This window comes from Dendrobates tinctorius, unplaced genomic scaffold, assembly GCF_039654945.1.
Source record: "Dendrobates tinctorius isolate UK_male_01 unplaced genomic scaffold, ASM3965494v1 ptg000154l, whole genome shotgun sequence".
NCBI lineage: Eukaryota > Metazoa > Chordata > Amphibia > Anura > Dendrobatidae > Dendrobates > Dendrobates tinctorius.
The window spans coordinates 20,946,563-20,965,000 of NW_027361821.1; the positions used below are offsets into that span (position 1 = coordinate 20,946,563).

The 18,438-nt window shown below is 45.3% G+C and overlaps 1 protein-coding gene across 4 annotated transcripts in view; it reads left to right on the forward strand.

Annotated features, from left to right (window-relative positions):
• PAK3 (p21 (RAC1) activated kinase 3) overlaps nucleotides 1–18,438 on the forward strand; it is a 228,843-nt gene that overhangs the window by 93,549 nt on the left and 116,856 nt on the right. The window contains exon 1 of one of the 4 annotated variants that reach the window (XM_073547656.1): nucleotides 14,985–15,192. The exons of the other annotated variants lie outside the window; for them this stretch is intronic. The gene's annotated coding sequence lies outside the window, so the exon portion shown is untranslated. Of the gene's footprint in view, nucleotides 1–14,984; nucleotides 15,193–18,438 lie in introns of those variants that run through there. 4 annotated transcript variants of the gene reach the window in all.

The following is an 18,438-nucleotide window of genomic DNA, read 5'->3' on the forward strand; positions in this document are numbered from 1 at the left end:
TTGATATCGGCGAGATCAGCTGATAGTGTAATGTGTAAGGGGGTCTCGCGTATCTCCCCTGACAGATGTTGAGGGAGAGAGGGATCCAGCCTGCTGAATTTTTTTAGTGGGCAATAGTTTTACTCTCCGAGGAGATAAGAAGCGTCTATGGGTAAAAGTCTTTCAGCAGATCTTGTGAAGAACATTTCTGTGTGTAGAAGAGTTGGGGGAGAAGGTTCGGCAGCGATCTCTTGTGTATGGTGGATATATCTTATCAGAGAAATCTGCTTATTTCTCCTCCTGGACTGATCTTTTATTCTCAAAGTAAAATCTGTATTCAGTGAATATAGACTTTCCCGTTACTGAGATTGGAGCTGGCAATTGGTGCCCATAAAGTTCTATGGGAACTGTTTCAGGAGAACTTGCAGCAGAATATCTTCCTCTAGCTCCTCCTTCCTCTCCACAGAATTTTAAAAGCACCAACTGTCATCTTCTATTTCGGTAATGGGAAAAATGTCACCATGAATTGAGGGTGAAAGATACATGCAGGAGAAAGTTGCTCATTTCCATGTGTATTATTGAATTATGAAATGACAAAATGGTGATTTAAGCTTTAACGTTTCTGTTCACATGGGCACTGTACATCCATATGGAGATCCAGAACAGAAATCCACTCTCTTTATTGAAAAACAGGAGTCCTTTTTGTTTGAAGATCTACAAATACACTAGTGGTTGGTATTAGTGGAAACATGAGTGCACACATAGTGCCGCTAGTGGTCACCATGCAGTGAGCAGTGGAGCAGCTAGCTTACCCACAGCAACAGGAACCATCCTCATAATGTTGGAAATTGGCATGAAAAGAGAAACTAGGTTCTTGTCAATCTGGATGTCTGTCTTCAGATTATACTGCCCATTACCACGTAGGATATTTGAGGCTATTAGATGAGGTCCTCGGGACAACTGCCGTGTTCCTCTTGAAGTCATCAGTCATTTGTGATGTCGCAGAATTTCTCAGCCACCTTTCTATTGATCAGTAAATGACCACATGGTAGCGTGCACCTATTATGTGCCAGTGAATGTTAATTGGATATCCCCTGAAGCCTTTACAAGTCCCAGTGGCAGTGATGGACCATATACCATTTTCTACTAATGTTCGAAAAGTTGTGCAGAATCAAATCATGGCTCTTATTATCTCCCTGAGGTTGTTGGCTGTTATTGAGTGTCTCTTCCCAGAAGCATCTGGCAAGGCCTACAGTCCAGAGGGGTTGCCCATCTTCCAATAATGCACTTTTGAATTGTCTTTTCACATATATTTAGTTCTATATAGAAAGGTAATGGCTGGAGTGGAGAGCCGTGCTGTGCACTGGCATCATGAGCCAATATTAATGCACAGTCACCTGGAGTACAGTGCACTAAACCTGAGCTGGAAAGCCTAGAGAAGTGATGTATGTCAGTGTTTCTCCCACCTTGCGATTATGGACAAAGACATTTTCCTGCACTTCGATCAGCTTGGCTAGGCTGCGGGTTTAATGTCTTTCTTATATACATAGCGTAGAGCTGCATACAGAAATGTTTCCCAACCAAGTGCTGTTGCTTTTACATTATTAATAGAAAGGTTTTCTCCTGGGAGAAAAGGGGAAAAAATATCCTGCTAGTAGTCTGTGTCTAGCCTGGCTAATATTCCTATTCATGTGGCAGAATTTAGTAAATGGTCAGATGTTGACTTTTTTTTACACTGTTCCTCTCCATAAAGAGCTCAGCAGTTCTCCCCAAGTTGACTGCACTAGCTGCTCAGGGCCACTGAGCTCGGTTATTGGCTACAGCGCTGCCGATGTAACCTCAGCTTTGCAGAAGATGGCAGACGTTGGAAATAGCGGCGGCAGCGATCGGGGCTGGAAACCGGAAAATGTTGTTTTTTTTTTGCAAACTGATTTAATCATAAAATGTTTAAAGGGAATCTCAGTAGGATCTATCTAACAAAGCAGTCTATATGGGAATGTAGGGCAAAGGAAGCTGAATAAATAATACCTTCATATCTGTGATCCAGTGTCTTATTCCAGAGAAATCCATGTTTTTCTTATATGCAAATGGGCTGTTCCAGGCTATGGACCAGATACAGACTTCCCTGAGACTCTGCCTCCAGAGATTATTAGAATTGAAAGGGGTTGTTAACAGTGTCAGACGTGTAATTAACACAGAACGGTTGAACTGAATTGTATCGCCTTGCAAACAGACTTGCTACAGCTCTGCTGTACTGCAGCCCTGTCTGCCTGTGAGATGGAAGCTGAGCGGAACCTGCAGATGTGTCAGTTATAATCACACACAGCTCTGCAGTGAGATCAGGAGAGCAGAGAAGCGGCCATTACACATCACACTGGTAATACTCAATTTCATTTAAAATAAGCTCTGGAGGCAGATTCTCAGGGAGATCAGTGTATGGTGAATAGTCCTGAACAGCTAGTTTACATAATAAGAAAATGTGGATTTCTCGGGAATAAGACATCAGCTTGTAGATATCAAATTATCGTTTTATTAATCTTCCTATGACCTTCATCCCTATGTAGACTGCTTAGGAGGGTTGATCCCACTGATAGATGCCCTTTAATGTGGGTCCGACAAAACTGTCAGAGATTCTGGAATACAATTTAGATTTACAAAATACTTTACTCACCACTATACAAAGGCTCATTTAAGTAGCAATTGGTGGACTATTTTTCATGAGGTTTTCCAGTGGTGATGAAGCTGAGAATCCCTGCCATAATGATCCTTGTCCCCTAACAATGATTTTGCAATATGTGTTGAAATGTTCTAGAAGTCAATCTACTCCAGAACACACAGGCACTGGATTCTTGGGTCAAAACAACGTGACGTTTATTTCCACAGGTTGCGCAGCACCAAAACAAGAACAAAAAACATAAAATCACTAGCCTTGTCCAGGCGCTAACTAGACAAAATAGACCCTGGCTACTCGCACACTGCTGAGCTAGTCTGAGATCGGTCACACACAACAGCTATTGTCCTTATCAACCAGTGATAATTGCAGTTTGGTACAATCTCTGCTCAGAGAGATTCTGGCTTGTCTCTCTCCTGAAGCCCCAACACAAATCTGTGCTTTTCCCCCAGCTGATTGACTAAGATGAACACCTAACCTGGTTATTTGCAGAGCTAGCCAGGTGAAAATGTTCAGAGCCTGCAGAGATAGGATTTAACTCTTGCTTTTGTGACGTTGCTACAATGTATCACTCACTGCAGCCTTTTCTAGCCCTCATACCCTTAGGCTATGTGCACACGCTGCAGTTTTTGCTGCGGATCTGCAGTAGTTCTGCAGACAGTGTACAGTAGCATGTAAATCTATGTGATTTACAATCTGCTGTGCACATGCTGCAGATTTTTAACTGCGAAAAAGCTGCGGTTTTGAATCAGAAAGAAATGACATGTCTGCAGATTTATCATTGTAGAGGTGATAAACTGCAGGGGAAAACTGCTGGCCAATCCGCAGGTAAAACACATAGCCTTAGGGCTCTTACTCACATGCGAGAAACTCGAACGAGCCTCACACGCCAATTCCCGGCACTGCCGCCGGCACTCAGATCGGAGCGTTCAGCTGCATAGAAATACATGCAGCTGAATGCGCCGATCCGAGTGCCGGCGGCAGTGCTGGGTGTTCACATACGAAGCTCGTGCGAGTTTATCGTATGTCTGACCCCAGCCTTAGAAAGTTATTTGAGTTGCCCCATGTTCCATAATGTTATGTGCGATGTGATTGATGTTCTTGAGGATGACATCTGTTTACAGATTCATGTGATTTCAGTTTCTCTCCTTTGCATGAATGGAAGAATCTCTTCAAATACGGCTTATTACTAGCTGAATCTGCGGTTTGCATATGTGGTTTTAGTTTGGAGAGTGAATAAAGATTTTCATGACAATTGGCTTATAAGGGTGTGTGGTATGTTTCCATATAGTGTAATACATCAGGAATTGCTGCGACATGAACGCTGCGTACAGCCGCAGTGTTTAGTCTGCAGCGTCCAGATGTTACAGCATAGTGGAGGGGATTATGAAATCCCGTCTCCACTATGCGTACAAAGATGCGGGTGACACACCCACGAAACCGGACATGTGGCGCGTCTTTATTAACCCCTTCATGACCCAGCCTATTTTGACCTTAATGACCTGGCCATTTTTTGCAATTCTGACCAATGTCCCTTTATGAGGTAATAACTCAGGAACGCTTCAACGCATCCTAGCGATTCTGAGATTGTTTTTTCGTGACATATTGGGCTTCATGATAGTGGTAAATTTAGGTCGATAATTTTTGCGTTTATTTGTGAAAAAAATGGAAATTTGGCGAAAATTTTGCAATTTTCAAATTTTGAATTTTTATTCTGTTAAACCAGAGAGTTGTGTGACACAAAATAGTTAATAAATAACATTTCCCACATGTCTAATTTGCATCAGCACAATTTTGGAAACAACATTTTTTTTCGTTAGGAAGTTATAAGGGTTAAAAGTTGACCAGCAATTTCTCATTTTTACAACAAAATTTACAAAACCATTTTTTTTAGGGACCACCTCACATTTGAAGTCACTTTGAGGGGTCTATATGGCAGAAAATACCCAAAAGTGTCACCATTCTAAAAACTGCACCCCTCAAGCTACTCAAAACTACATTCAAGAAGATTATTAACCCTTCAGGTGCTTCACAGGAACTAAAGCAACATGGAATGAAAAAATGGACATTTTAATTTTTCCAACCAAAATTTTCTTTTAGCATCAGTTTTTTCATTTTCACATGGGTAACAGGATAAAATGTATCCTAAAATTTGTTGGGCAATTTCTCCTGAGTACACCGATACCTCATATGTGGTCATAAACTACTGTTTGGGCGCACGGCAGGGCTCAGAAGGCAAGGAGCGCCATTTTACTTTTTGAATGTAAAATATGCTTGAATATTTAGCGGTTGCCATGTCTTGTTTTAAGAGTACCTGTGTGCCTAAACATTGGAGCTCCCCCACAAGTGACCCCATTTTGGAAACTAGACCCTCCAAGGAACTTATCTAGATGCATAGTATGCACTTTGAACCCCCAGGTGCTTCACAAATTGATCTGTAAAAAAAAAAAGTACTTTTTTTTTCACAAAAATTTTATTTAGCCTCAGTTTTTTCATTTTCACATGGGCAACAGGATAAAATGGATCCTAAAATTTGTTGGGCAATTTCTCCTGAGTACATCAATATCTCATATGTGGTCATAAACCACTGTTTGGGCGCACCGCAGGGCCCGGAAGGGAAGGAGCGCCATGTGACTTTTTGATTGGAAAATTAGCCCCAATCGTTAGCGGACACCATGTCGCATTTGGAGAGCCCCCGTGGGCCTAAACATTGGAGCTCCCCCACAAGTGACCCCATTTTGGAAACTAGACCCCCCCGAAGGAACTTATCTAGATGTGTGGTGAGCACTTTGAACCCCCAAGTGTTTCACAGAAGTTTATAACGCAGAGCAGTGAAAATAAAAAATAATTTTTTTTCGCTCAAAAATGATTTTTTAGCCCGCTATTTTTTATTTTCACAAGGCTAACAGGAGAAATTGAACCACAAAAGTTGTTGTGCAATTTGTCCTGAGTACACTGATACCCCATATGTGGGGGGGAACCACTGTTTGGGATCACGGGAGTGCTCAGAAGGCAAGGAGCGCCATTTTGGAATGCAGACTTTGATGGAATGTTCTGCGGGCGTCATGTTGCGTTTGCAGAGCCCCTGTGTGGCTAAACAGTAGAAACCCCCACAAGTGAACCCATTTTGGAAACTAGAACCCCCAAGGAGCTTATCTAGATGTGTAGTGAGCACTCTGAATCCCCAAGTGCTTCACAGAAGGTTATAAATGCAGAGCCATGAAAATAAAAAAAAATTTTTTTTTCCTCAAAAATGATTTTTTAGCCCGCTATTTTTTTATTTTCCCAAGGGTAACAGGATAAATTGGACCCCAAAAGTTGTTGTCCAGTTTGTCCTGAGTACACTGGTACCCCATATGTGGGGGGAAACCACTGTTTGAGCGCACGGCATGGCTCAGAAGGGAAGGAGCGTCATTTGACTTTTTGAATGGAAAATTAGCTCCAATCGTTAGCGGACACCATGTTGTGTTTGCAGAGCTCCTGTGTGCGTAAACTTTGGAGCTCCCCCACAAATGACCCCATTTTGGAAACTAGACCCCCTAAGGAACTTATCTAGATGCATAGTGAGCACTTTGAACCCCCCGGTGCTACACAGAAGTTTATAACGCAGAGCCGTTAAAATAAAAATATTTTTTTTCCCTCAAAAAATAAATTTTTAGCCTGCTATTTTTTATTTTCACAAAGGTAACAGGATAAATTGGACCCGAAAAGTTGTTGTCCAGCTTGTCCTGAGTACGCTGGTACCCCATATATGGGGGGGGGACCACTGTTTGGGCACACGTTGGGGCTCGGAAGGGAAGTAGTGACGCTTTGAAAAGAAGACTTGATGGAATGGTCTGTGGGCGTCATGTTACATTTGCAGAGCCCCTGATGTACCTAAACAGTGGAAACCCCCCACAAGTGACCCCATTTTGGAAACTAGACCCCCCAAGGAACTTATCTAGATGTGTGGTGAGCACGTTGAACCCCCAAGTGCTTCACAGAAGTTTATAACGCAGAACCGTGAAAATAAAAAATCTTTTTTTTTCCACAAAAATAATTATTTTAGCCCCCATTTTTTTATTTTCCCAAGGGTAACAGGAGAAATTAGACCCCCAAAGTTGATGTGCAATTTTTCCTGAGTACCCTGATACCCCATAAGTGGGGGTACACCACTGTTTGGGCACACGTCGGGGCTCGAAATGGAGAGAGCACCGTCTGACTTTTTGAACGCAAAATTGGCTGGAATAAATGGTGGCTCTATGTCGCGTTTGGAGACCCCGTGATGTGCCTAAACAGTGGAAACCCCTCAATTCTATCTCCAACCCTAAACCCAACCCTAATCATAACCCTAACCACAACCCTAATCCCAACACACCCCTAACGAAATCCCAACTCTAACCCTAACCACAAGCCTAATCGTAATCCCAACCCCAACCCTAATCCCAACCCCAACCCTAATCCCAATTCCAATCCTAACCCTTAGTCCGACCCTAACCCTTAGTCCGACCCTAACCCTTAGTCCGACCCTAACCCTTAGTCCGACCCTAACCCTTAGTCCGACCCTTACCCTATTTCTAGCCCTAACCCTCGCCCTAACCCTGGACCTAACCCTAATGGAAAAAAAAAAAATATATATATATTTTATTTGTCCCTACCTATGGGGGTGATAAGGGGGGTGGTGATTTACTTTTTTTTTTTATTTTGATCACTATGAAAGTTTATCATAGTGATCAAAATAAATGAATGAATCTGCAGCGTTGCAGATTCGATTCGGCGTACTGCGCATGCGCCCGCCATCTTCCAAGATGGCGGCGCCCATGACGCTGGACGGCGGGACACTGGGACGGATAGCGGGAGGTCGGAGGCACAAAGGAGGGTGAGAGTGGGTGATCGGAGGGCTGGGGGGGCGGAGGGAAGGCGGGGGGGCAGATTATGACGGCGGCTGCCGATCGGTGCCGTCAGACGGTGGCGGCAGCCGATCGGTGCCGTCAGTCGGTGTTGGGGGGGGTCGGGTCTCGGTGTCCAGCCATGTCCGATGCTATTTCAGCATCGGCCATGGCTGGATTGTAATATTTCACCAGTTTTCATTTTCATTGGTGAAATATTACAATCGCTCTGATTGGCAGTTTCACTTTTAACAGCCAATCAGAGCGATCATAGGCACGTGGGGGCTAAGCCACACCCCCAGGTGTTAACTCTGAAGGGTCCTTTGTGTGCGGGTCGGGTGACCTTTCAGTGACCCCGGTCACCCGACCCGCAGGGGGGCTATTTATAGCATGACGCCTACGTAGGCGTCATAGGTCGTTTGGGCACTGCTTTTCATGACGCCTACGTAGGCGTCATAGGTCATGAAGGGGTTAACCGCAGCATGTCTATTTATCTTACGGAGACGCTCCGTCTCCGCAAGATAAATTGTCCAGTCTATGGATAGGATGCAGTGATTCCACATGTGTTCAATGGCGTTATCACCGCGCGTAAAAAAGGGGGCAGTGCTTTGGGCGGAGCGGGCTTTCCGCTGCGTCCAAAGCGCTGCTACTATGCAGTGTGGAAACATACCCTAATGCCCTGATCTATTCCTGCATCTCCAGTGTAAGATTACAAATGTTTGGTTAAATTGTACCTATGATTTCAGGTGATTTTTCCGACCATGCTGTTGTGTGTGTATTTTAGGAATTACACACTCTTTGACCATTATGACTTGTTTTTAGCATTTTACAATATTTACAAGCTGTGTGCCTCTGAATCCAGCACCAAAGTGTCTGCCTGGTGCTTGGTGCTCCTTTCTTCCCTTCCCCTGCCTCATTCAGGGCTGTAGAATCGTGTCCATTTTGATGGAGTTGGTAAAAAAAAGAACAGACTCCTAAAATATATACATTGGGTACAGTAGTTCAGTGCAGGATGTGCTGTAAATGTTTTCATAATAACTTGGGAAAATTATGAATTGTCCTATAAGGGTACGTGCACATGCTGCGGATTTGGCTGTGCGGATTTTGTAAAATCCGCAGGTAAATCTGCAGGTCAAAAGACTTGCGGTTTTACCTGTGGATTGCTCTGCGGTTTTGCCGTGCGGTTTTTCATCTCCACAATGGAGGAGATGGCAAACCGCAGCGGAATCCGCAGAAAGAATTGACATGTCAATTCTTTCTGCGGTTTCAAAACCGCAGCAAAACCGTGCGGAAAAATCCGCAACGTCTGCACTGCGGTTTTTAATATCCATAGGATATTGTGGTACTGTACACCGCAGCAAAAACTGCTGTGGATCCGCAGCGGCCAAATCCTCTGCGGAACCGCAGCAGAATCTGCAGCGTGTGCACACACCCTAAATGTCTCTTCTGTTCCTGATCTAAGTATCTGGGCTTTTAGTAGAGATGAATCTGTGCTGCACTTTATGTACATGCTCAGTAGTGTCCAGTGCTGTGGAGTCATAGTTGAGATGAATCTGTGCTGCACTTTATGTACATGCTCAGTAGTGTCCAGTGCTGTGGAGTCATAGTTGAGATGAATCTGTGCTGCACTTTATATACATGCTCAGTAGTGTCCAGTGCTGTGGAGTCGTAGTTGAGATGAATCTGTGCTGCACTTTATGTACATGCTCAGTAGTGACCAGTGCTGTGGAGTCATAGTTGAGATGAATCTGTGCTGCACTTTATGTACATGCTCAGTAGTGATCAGTGTTGTGGGTCGTAGATGAGATGAATCTGTGCTGCACTTTATGTACATGCTCAGTAGTGTCCAGTGCTGTGGAGTCATAGATGAGATGAATCTGTGCTGCACTATATGTACATGCTCAGTAGTGACCAGTTCTGTGGAGTCATAGTTGAGATGAATCTGTGCTGCACTTTATGCACATGCTCAGTAGTGACCAGTGCTGTGGGGTCGTAGATGAGATGAATCTGTGCTGCACTTTAGGTACATGCTCAGTAGTGACCGGTGCTGTGGGGTTGTAGATGAGATGAGTCTGTGCTGCACTTTAGGTACATGCTCAGTAGTGACCGGTGCTGTGGGGTTGTAGATGAGATGAGTCTGTGCTGCACTTTAGGTACATGCTCAGTAGTGACCAGTGCTGTGGGGTCGTAGATGAGATGAATCTGTGCTGCACTTTATGTACATGCTCAGTAGTGACCATTGCTGTGGAGTCATAGATGAGATGAATCTGTGCTGCCCTTTATGTACATGCTCAGTAGTGTCCAGTGCTGTGGAGTCAGAGATGAGATGAATCTGTGCTGCACTTTATGTACATGCTCAGTAGTGTCCAGTGCTGTGGAGTCATAGATGAGATGAATCTGTGCTGCACTATATGTACATGCTCAGTAGTGACCAGTTCTGTGGAGTCATAGTTGAGATGAATCTGTGCTGCACTTTATGCACATGCTCAGTAGTGACCAGTGCTGTGGGGTCGTAGATGAGATGAATCTGTGCTGCACTTTAGGTACATGCTCAGTAGTGACCGGTGCTGTGGGGTTGTAGATGAGATGAGTCTGTGCTGCACTTTAGGTACATGCTCAGTAGTGACCGGTGCTGTGGGGTTGTAGATGAGATGAGTCTGTGCTGCACTTTAGGTACATGCTCAGTAGTGACCAGTGCTGTGGGGTCGTAGATGAGATGAATCTGTGCTGCACTTTATGTACATGCTCAGTAGTGACCATTGCTGTGGAGTCATAGATGAGATGAATCTGTGCTGCCCTTTATGTACATGCTCAGTAGTGTCCAGTGCTGTGGAGTCAGAGATGAGATGAATCTGTGCTGCACTTTATCTACATGCTCAGTAGTGACCAGTGCTGTGGGGTCGGAGGTGAGATGAATCTGTGCTGCACTTTATGTACATGCTCAGTAGTGACCAGTGCTGTGGAGTCATAGATGAGATGAATCTATGCTGCATTTTATGTACATGCTCAGTAGTGACCAGTACTGTGGGGTCATAGTTGAGATGAATCTGTGCTGCACTTTATGTACATGCTCAGTAGTGACCAGAGCTGTGGGGTCATAGATGAGATGAATCTGTGCTGCCCTTTATGTACATGCTCAGTAGTGACCAGAGCTGTGGGGTCAGAGATGAGATGAATCTGTGCTGCACTTTATGTACATGCTCAGTAGTGACCATTGCTGTGGAGTCATAGATGAGATGAATCTGTGCTGCCCTTTATGTACATGCTCAGTAGTGTCCAGTGCTGTGGAGTCATAGATGAGATGAATCTGTGCTGCACTATATGTACATGCTCAGTAGTGACCAGTTCTGTGGAGTCATAGTTGAGATGAATCTGTGCTGCACTTTATGCACATGCTCAGTAGTGACCAGTGCTGTGGGGTCGTAGATGAGATGAATCTGTGCTGCACTTTAGGTACATGCTCAGTAGTGACCGGTGCTGTGGGGTTGTAGATGAGATGAGTCTGTGCTGCACTTTAGGTACATGCTCAGTAGTGACCGGTGCTGTGGGGTTGTAGATGAGATGAGTCTGTGCTGCACTTTAGGTACATGCTCAGTAGTGACCAGTGCTGTGGGGTCGTAGATGAGATGAATCTGTGCTGCACTTTATGTACATGCTCAGTAGTGACCATTGCTGTGGAGTCATAGATGAGATGAATCTGTGCTGCCCTTTATGTACATGCTCAGTAGTGTCCAGTGCTGTGGAGTCAGAGATGAGATGAATCTGTGCTGCACTTTATCTACATGCTCAGTAGTGACCAGTGCTGTGGGGTCGGAGGTGAGATGAATCTGTGCTGCACTTTATGTACATGCTCAGTAGTGACCAGTGCTGTGGAGTCATAGATGAGATGAATCTATGCTGCATTTTATGTACATGCTCAGTAGTGACCAGTGCTGTGGAGTCGTAGATGAGATGAATCTGTGCTGCCCTTTATGTACATGCTCAGTAGTGTCCAGTGCTGTGGAGTCAGAGATGAGATGAATCTGTGCTGCACTTTATCTACATGCTCAGTAGTGACCAGTGCTGTGGGGTCGGAGGTGAGATGAATCTGTGCTGCACTTTATGTACATGCTCAGTAGTGACCAGTGCTGTGGAGTCATAGATGAGATGAATCTATGCTGCATTTTATGTACATGCTCAGTAGTGACCAGTGCTGTGGGGTCATAGATGAGATGAATCTGTGCTGCACTTTATGTACATGCTCAGTAGTGACCAGAGCTGTGGGGTCATAGATGAGATGAATCTGTGCTGCCCTTTATGTACATGCTCAGTAGTGACCAGAGCTGTGGGGTCATAGATGAGATGAATCTGTGCTGCACTTTATGTACATGCTCAGTAGTGACCAGTGCTGTGGAGTCATAGATGAGATGAATCTGTGCTGCACTTTAGGTACATGCTCCGTAGTGACCAGGGCTGTGGGGTCATTGATGAGATGAATCTGTGCTGCACTTTAGGTACATGCTTATAAGTGAGGCAGTACTGGGGAGTCGGAGTCGTGGAAATTGAGGAGTTGGAGGTTTCACTTACAGACTGCACTGTACTGCATCTCCTCTCCATAGACCTCAGTATGGTTTGTAAAGTTGAACCCCAACTGTGCTGACTGTCTGTCTTGCTTTAACCAAGACCACATTGAGCTTTTTTTTTTTTTTTTTTTTGTTAAATGGTTTAGTGTGAGGTGAATTTAGAAGGCAGGGGAGGAGCAGCAGTGGCTCATAATTGGAGAAAGAAGCCTATTTCTCTGATAACATGTATTACAAAAGTTTTCCATACTCTCCTCTGCTACTGAGTTATTTTTATTATTATTTATTTATAAAGCACCATTGATTCCATGATGCTGTGCATAAGAAGGGGTTACATACAAATTACAGATATCACTTACAGTAAACAAACTAACAATCACAGACTGATATAGAGTGGAGAGAGGACCCTGCCCTTTCGGGCTTACTTTCTACAGGATGGTGGGGAAGGAGACAGTAGGTTGGGGGGTTGCAGCAGCTCCAGTGATGGTGAGGTGGTGGCTCCAGTAGCGGTGAGGAGGCAGCAGGGATCACTGCAGGCTTGTAGGCTTTCCTGAAGAGGTGGGTTTTCAGGTTCCGTCTGAAGGTTTCCGAGTGTGGTTGGTACTTGGACTTGTTGGGTCAAAGAACTCCAGAGGATGGGGGCTGTTCGGGAGAAATCTTGGAGGCGGTTGGGTGAGGAGTGAATAAGTGTGGAGGAGAGAAGGAGGTCTTGGGAGTACTGAAGATTACATGAGGGAAGATATCGGGAGATTCGTTCAGAGATATATGTGGGAGACAGATTATAGATGGCCTTGTAGTTCAGTATTAGTAATTTAAACTGGATGCGCTGAGGGAATGGGAGCCAGTGAAGAGATTTTCAGAGGGGAGAGGCGGAGGAGTAGCGAGGAGAGAGATGGATTAGTCGGGTGGCAGAGTTATGGATGGACTGGAGAGGTGCGAGGGTGTTAGCAGGGAGGCCACAGAAAAGGATGTTGCAGTAGTCGAGGCGGGAGATGATGAGGGCATACACAAGCATTTTAGAAGATTGAGGAAGGGACGGATTCTGGAAATATTTTTGAGCTGGAGGCGACAGGAGGTGGAGAGAGCCTGGATGTGTGGTTTGAAGGACAGGGCAGAGTCAAGGGTTACTCCGAGGCAGTGGACCTCTGGTACGGGGGAAAGCGTGATGTCGTCAGTTGTTATAGATAGGTCAGGTAAGGAAGATCTGTGAGATGGGGAAAAGATGATCAGTTCAGATTTGTCCACTTTGAGTTTGAGGAAGCGGGAGAAGAAGGAGGATATGGCTGATAGACACTCCGGGATTCTGGACAGCAGAGAGGTATATCTGAGTATCATCGGCATAAAAGTGGTACTGGAATCCATGGGACTTTGAGTTGCCCCAGGCCAAGTGTATAGATGAAGAGTAGTGGTCCTAGAACAGAGCCTTGGGGGAATCCAAGAGCGAGCGTGGGATGAGGAGGTAGTGTGGGAGTGGGAGACGCTGAATGTACGGTTGGAAAGGTATGAGGAGATCCAGAATAGGGCGAGGTATGCAATGTTTGTGAAACAGTAGGGCCCATCTAAGGCAGGAGTGGGGAACCAGTTAGTTATTGCTATAGGATGATGCTTCGGGAAAAGCTTGCTTGCCCCCCCCCCCCCCAAGCATCGTCCTTAGCATCTGTCTTGTTGTTTTTGCAGTGAAAGCCGCCAGTAGAATGGTCAGGTCACTTTGTAGCTGCTCCACAGCTTTTGAAGCCAGAATTGGTTAAAAGAAGCTGAAAAAGACTGAAAATATACACAGCAAGTATAGAGCGCATAAGAGTTAATTGCTATTGGTCAAAATTTAATTAGAATGTTTTTATTGGCTTACCACCCCCCCCCAAAAAAAAGAAAAATAGAAAAATGTCGCTTTACTCGCCCTCCCCTGGTCCAGAACTGACACCACTCCACCTACATTGCCGCCAATAGATGACTGAACTGGCCGCTGAGTTTGTGGGTCGGCTGAAGTGCTGTCGAAGTGATTTTAGCAGCGGCAGCAAAGACTGCGCTGGACTTGGGGTGGATCAAGAAAGCGATGTTTGTTTTCATACTGCAGTCAGAGGACAGGGGAGCTCCTTTTAGGAAAAAAAAGAAATCTATGTTCTGCCTACCGTGTACGATGTAAAAGATCTTAGATGTGTAAAGTGCTGCAGAATATGTTGGCGCTATGAAGATTATTACAGATCACTGGTGGGCATGCATTTTTTAATACATTCTTAACAGTTGATGAAAATGAGAAATCTGAGGCTGTGTGCACACGCTGCGGAAAAGGTGCGGATTCATCCGCGCGGATTTTGTACAATCCGCAGGTGAAACCGCAGGTCAAAAGACCTGCGGTTTTACCTGCGGATTGCTCTGCGGTTTTGCCCTGCGGTTTTTCATCTCCTCAATGGAGGAGATGACAAACCGCAGGAGAATCCGCAGAAAGAATTGACATGTCAATTCTTTCTGCGGATTGAAAACCGCAGATAATCCGCGCGGAAAATTCCGCACCGTCTGCACTGCGGTTTTTGATTCCCATAGGGAATCATTGTACTGTACACCGCAGCAGAAACTGCTGCGGGTCCGCAGCGGCCAAAACCGCTGCGGAACCGCAGCAAAATCCGCAGCGTGTGCACACAGCCTAAAGTGCCTGTCTCCATCAGGACCCTGTGTGGGCAGCGCCATGCTGGCTAGGTGACTGCTGCAGGACAGGTGTCAGGTATGGTACTGCACCTCTGACCACACACAATGCAGGCTGACTTGGTGTTAGGGAAAGCATTACATTTTGTAAGCTCCCTCCCTGTCCTGTTCTAAAAAGGTTTCTATGCACTTCCTGCTTCGAAACAAAAGATTTGCCTATCCCAGCCCTCCTAGTGCTATTAGTAGTAGTATTATCTGCCGCCTGGTAGCCAATCCGGGCCACAGCCAGCTGGTGACATCATGGGCTAGGGAACAGCAAGGAGGCAGCTGAAGCATCCAAGCCACTAATGTGAGCACTGGAGGTCAGGAGCTGGGGACAGGATGGCAGCTTTTCTGCAGATGGACTAATCTGGGGCTTCCCTTTCATCAGGAGCATAGGGACACTAAGGATCCAGCATGCCAGGGTGTGTGCCAGGTAATGCCATCTTCTTTATTGCTGCAGCCCATGCTGCCTCAGCTGTGCTACAATGGCCTGCTCTGCTCTCTCCCGGTTGGCGCAGCCTGCAGAATTGTGTGTGACGGCTCAGATTGCATTGTACTATGATGGCCTGATATGTAGATTTCCATCAGAAGTCTTAATCTGTATATTCTATCGGTGTGTCTTATTACCGTATGCTTCACCAGATGATTGCCGTCCGCATAGCTAGAAGGCTGGTGTGGTGGTATATCTCCATATGTCTGGAGGGAAGGGTCTTTGTATATCCTGGATGTGGGATCTGTGTATACCTTTTATATACTGTAACCGCAGAGCTGGTTGTGTCTGTGAATATATATTGGTATTCTCATGCATACATTGTATGATGGCGCCACACATGTAAGCACCACTGTGATGATTGACTATGGAAAGAAACCATAAAGGAGCCCCAATGTATTCATGTCCCCCTCGCCGACTCTGTGCTATAGTCATGCGGTGATTCATTGATGATTGCTGTATAATTCTGAGAAATATTAGGATGGGAAAAGGGAGGGGGTTTTCTGTGTCCAAAAGAGCTTGCAATCGCTGCCATCTGCTGTGTGGGGCAATAAATCCCCTTTGCATACATTATCTTCTACCCCTTTTGTGCTGCCTGTGAAGACACCTGCTCTTGTGGCTGGGGAGCTCAGTAATAGGCCCCATATGCATATGAGCCTTTGTCCGAGCCTTGCTGCCCTGCTCCGTTGGCTGGGCTGTCATTATACACACGCGGCCTCCTCTCTGTCATCAACCTGCCGCCGACTACTCAAAGGATTTCAGCAGTGACAATTGTTGTCCTTGGGACAATTCTGCCAAACGCGCCGGCTAATCTGCGGGACGTCTTCATGCATACGAATCCTGCAGATGTTCAGTGTCTGGCAGGTTTTAGTACTTATTTAGCAAAAAGCTGATCTATTTTGTTTTATTTTGCTTTTCATGTTGCAGTTGTATTTCCAAAGAGCCTGGAGGCCATATAATGCAGGAACAAGTCTGAGATTATAAGTAACATTTTTCACTTTTTTCCATTATCAGTCACATACGTTGTGAATGTGGAGGGAAACGCTTGGCAAAAATGCAGTGACCCAATCGTAGCAGCAAATAAATTGAAAATAAAAAATGGTTGCAATGGCAGATTCTATTAGAAAAATAACCATATTTTGTCTCTTACTTTTCATGATATCTTTGGGAGACATGGTAGTCATTGGCTGGGAGTCCAACTTCCAAACCAGCAAGGGCAGCCCCTCTTCAGATGAGAGAACCCATGTGGTACATGGACAGCTACAGTCAGTCAGAGCAAGAGCATCTACTTTCTATCTGCTTTCTGATCTAGCTTTAAGGGTCCCGTTTCACATAGCGACGCCCCAGCGATCCTGGCAACGATACGACCTGGTAAGGATCACTGGTACGTCGCTAGTAAGCTGCCAAACAGGCAGATCTCCTCAACGTCACAGCAGCGATACGGCGATCTGTATAACGACCTCGGCGGTCGTTGGGACCTTGTCTCACAGCAGCTATTCTGAATGATTCCAGCCTGAGTTCTGCGTCGCCAACGAGGTCGCTCGTCGGGTCAAACACAGCAATGCATGCTGGCCAGCTGTACGCCGACGATGAAAATATGGCCCAGGACATTCGAGCACGATCAGTGATATCCAGCGGGCGGGACGGTCACCGCTATGTGTCACGTAGTGAGATCGCTGGCGAGATCGCTGTTGCATCAGAAAATCGGTGCAATCTGTGCAGCCGCACAGGGGCCCAAGAGGTAAGGGGGCCCATTTGCACAACCGAAGAAGTTGAAATTTTGCATGATGATGAGCTATTGGACTGTAAAAGGGGTCCCCTGTCTATGATATTTTGTGTCATTATTGTACATATGGACAGCGGTGGCCCTTCTGGGACAACCTTCACAAGGGGGCATTTCTATCTCAGATCTATATAGCATATTCTGTGGATGAGGCTCAAAATGGCAGAATGTGCCTTTTGAGGCCTGATTCACTTTTTGTTAAAGGGCAATGTCCAGCTCCAAGATCCTATCCCAATATGTAGTAGGTGTAGTAATAATAATATTCGCAAATGCCTCCAGTTAGAAATGTACAGGGTGGGCCATCAACTTCCTGTTTGTGGCACATTAATATATGGGAGGGGGGAAGACTTTTCAAGATGGTGGTGACCATGGCGGCCATTTTGAAATCGGCCATTTTGGATCCAACTTTATAAATAGCCCACCCAGGTGTATCCATATAAATGGCCCACCCTGTAGTATATTTCCTCTGATTTTCTGCCGCTTACCCCGTGTTCAGGACATTGCAGTAGCTTTGGTATCCATGGTTAGGACCACTAATAACTCAGTCATTATATGGGTGGTTGTAACCATGGATACCTAAGCTACTGCAATGACCTGCACATGGGGTAAGTGACCCAGTGAATCAGAGGAACTATAATACAATTTTGAATACATTTCTAATGATCTTGGAGATTTAAGTACAATACACGTATCCCAGCTGTCGGTGATTTAATTTAAAAATATAACTCTATGCTGGATGTGACGTGCAGTTATTTAATTTCACAGATGCCAATCACTAACAGATTTACCTCTTTTCTTTTGGCGGATCCGTTTTTTTCCCCATTGATTTGCATTACCGTCGGATCTTGACGGATGGCCACCCGTTGGATCCGTTTTTTTGCGGATCCGTCAATTTTTTTTGCGTCCGCCGAGATGCCTGGACGGACCATGTAACGTTTTTTGTGCTGAAGGATCCGCATTTTTATAGTGCGCATGCCCGGAGGAATAATATCAGCCGGAAATTTAACACTGAAATCATTTCTGGCGGACAGAAAACATTCTTTCTCTTTCTCTCTTTCTCTTTCTCTTTCTCTTTCTCTCTTTCTTTCTCCTTCTCTTTCTCTTTCTTTTTCCTTCTCTCTCTCTCTTTCTCCTTCTCTCTCTCTCTCTTTCTCCTTCTCTCTCTCTCTTTCTCCTCTCTCTCTCTCTTTCTCCTGCTCTCTCTTTCTCCTTCTCTCTTTCTCCTTCTCTCTCTCTCTTTCTCCTTCTCTCTTTCTCCTTCTCTCTCTCTCTCTCTCTTTCTCCTTCTCTCTCTCTTTCTCCTTCTCTCTCTCTCTCTCTTTCTCCTTCTCTCTCTCCTCTCTCTTTCTCCTTCTCTCTCTCCTCTCTCTTTCTCCTTCTCTCTCCTCTCTCTTTCTCCTTCTCTC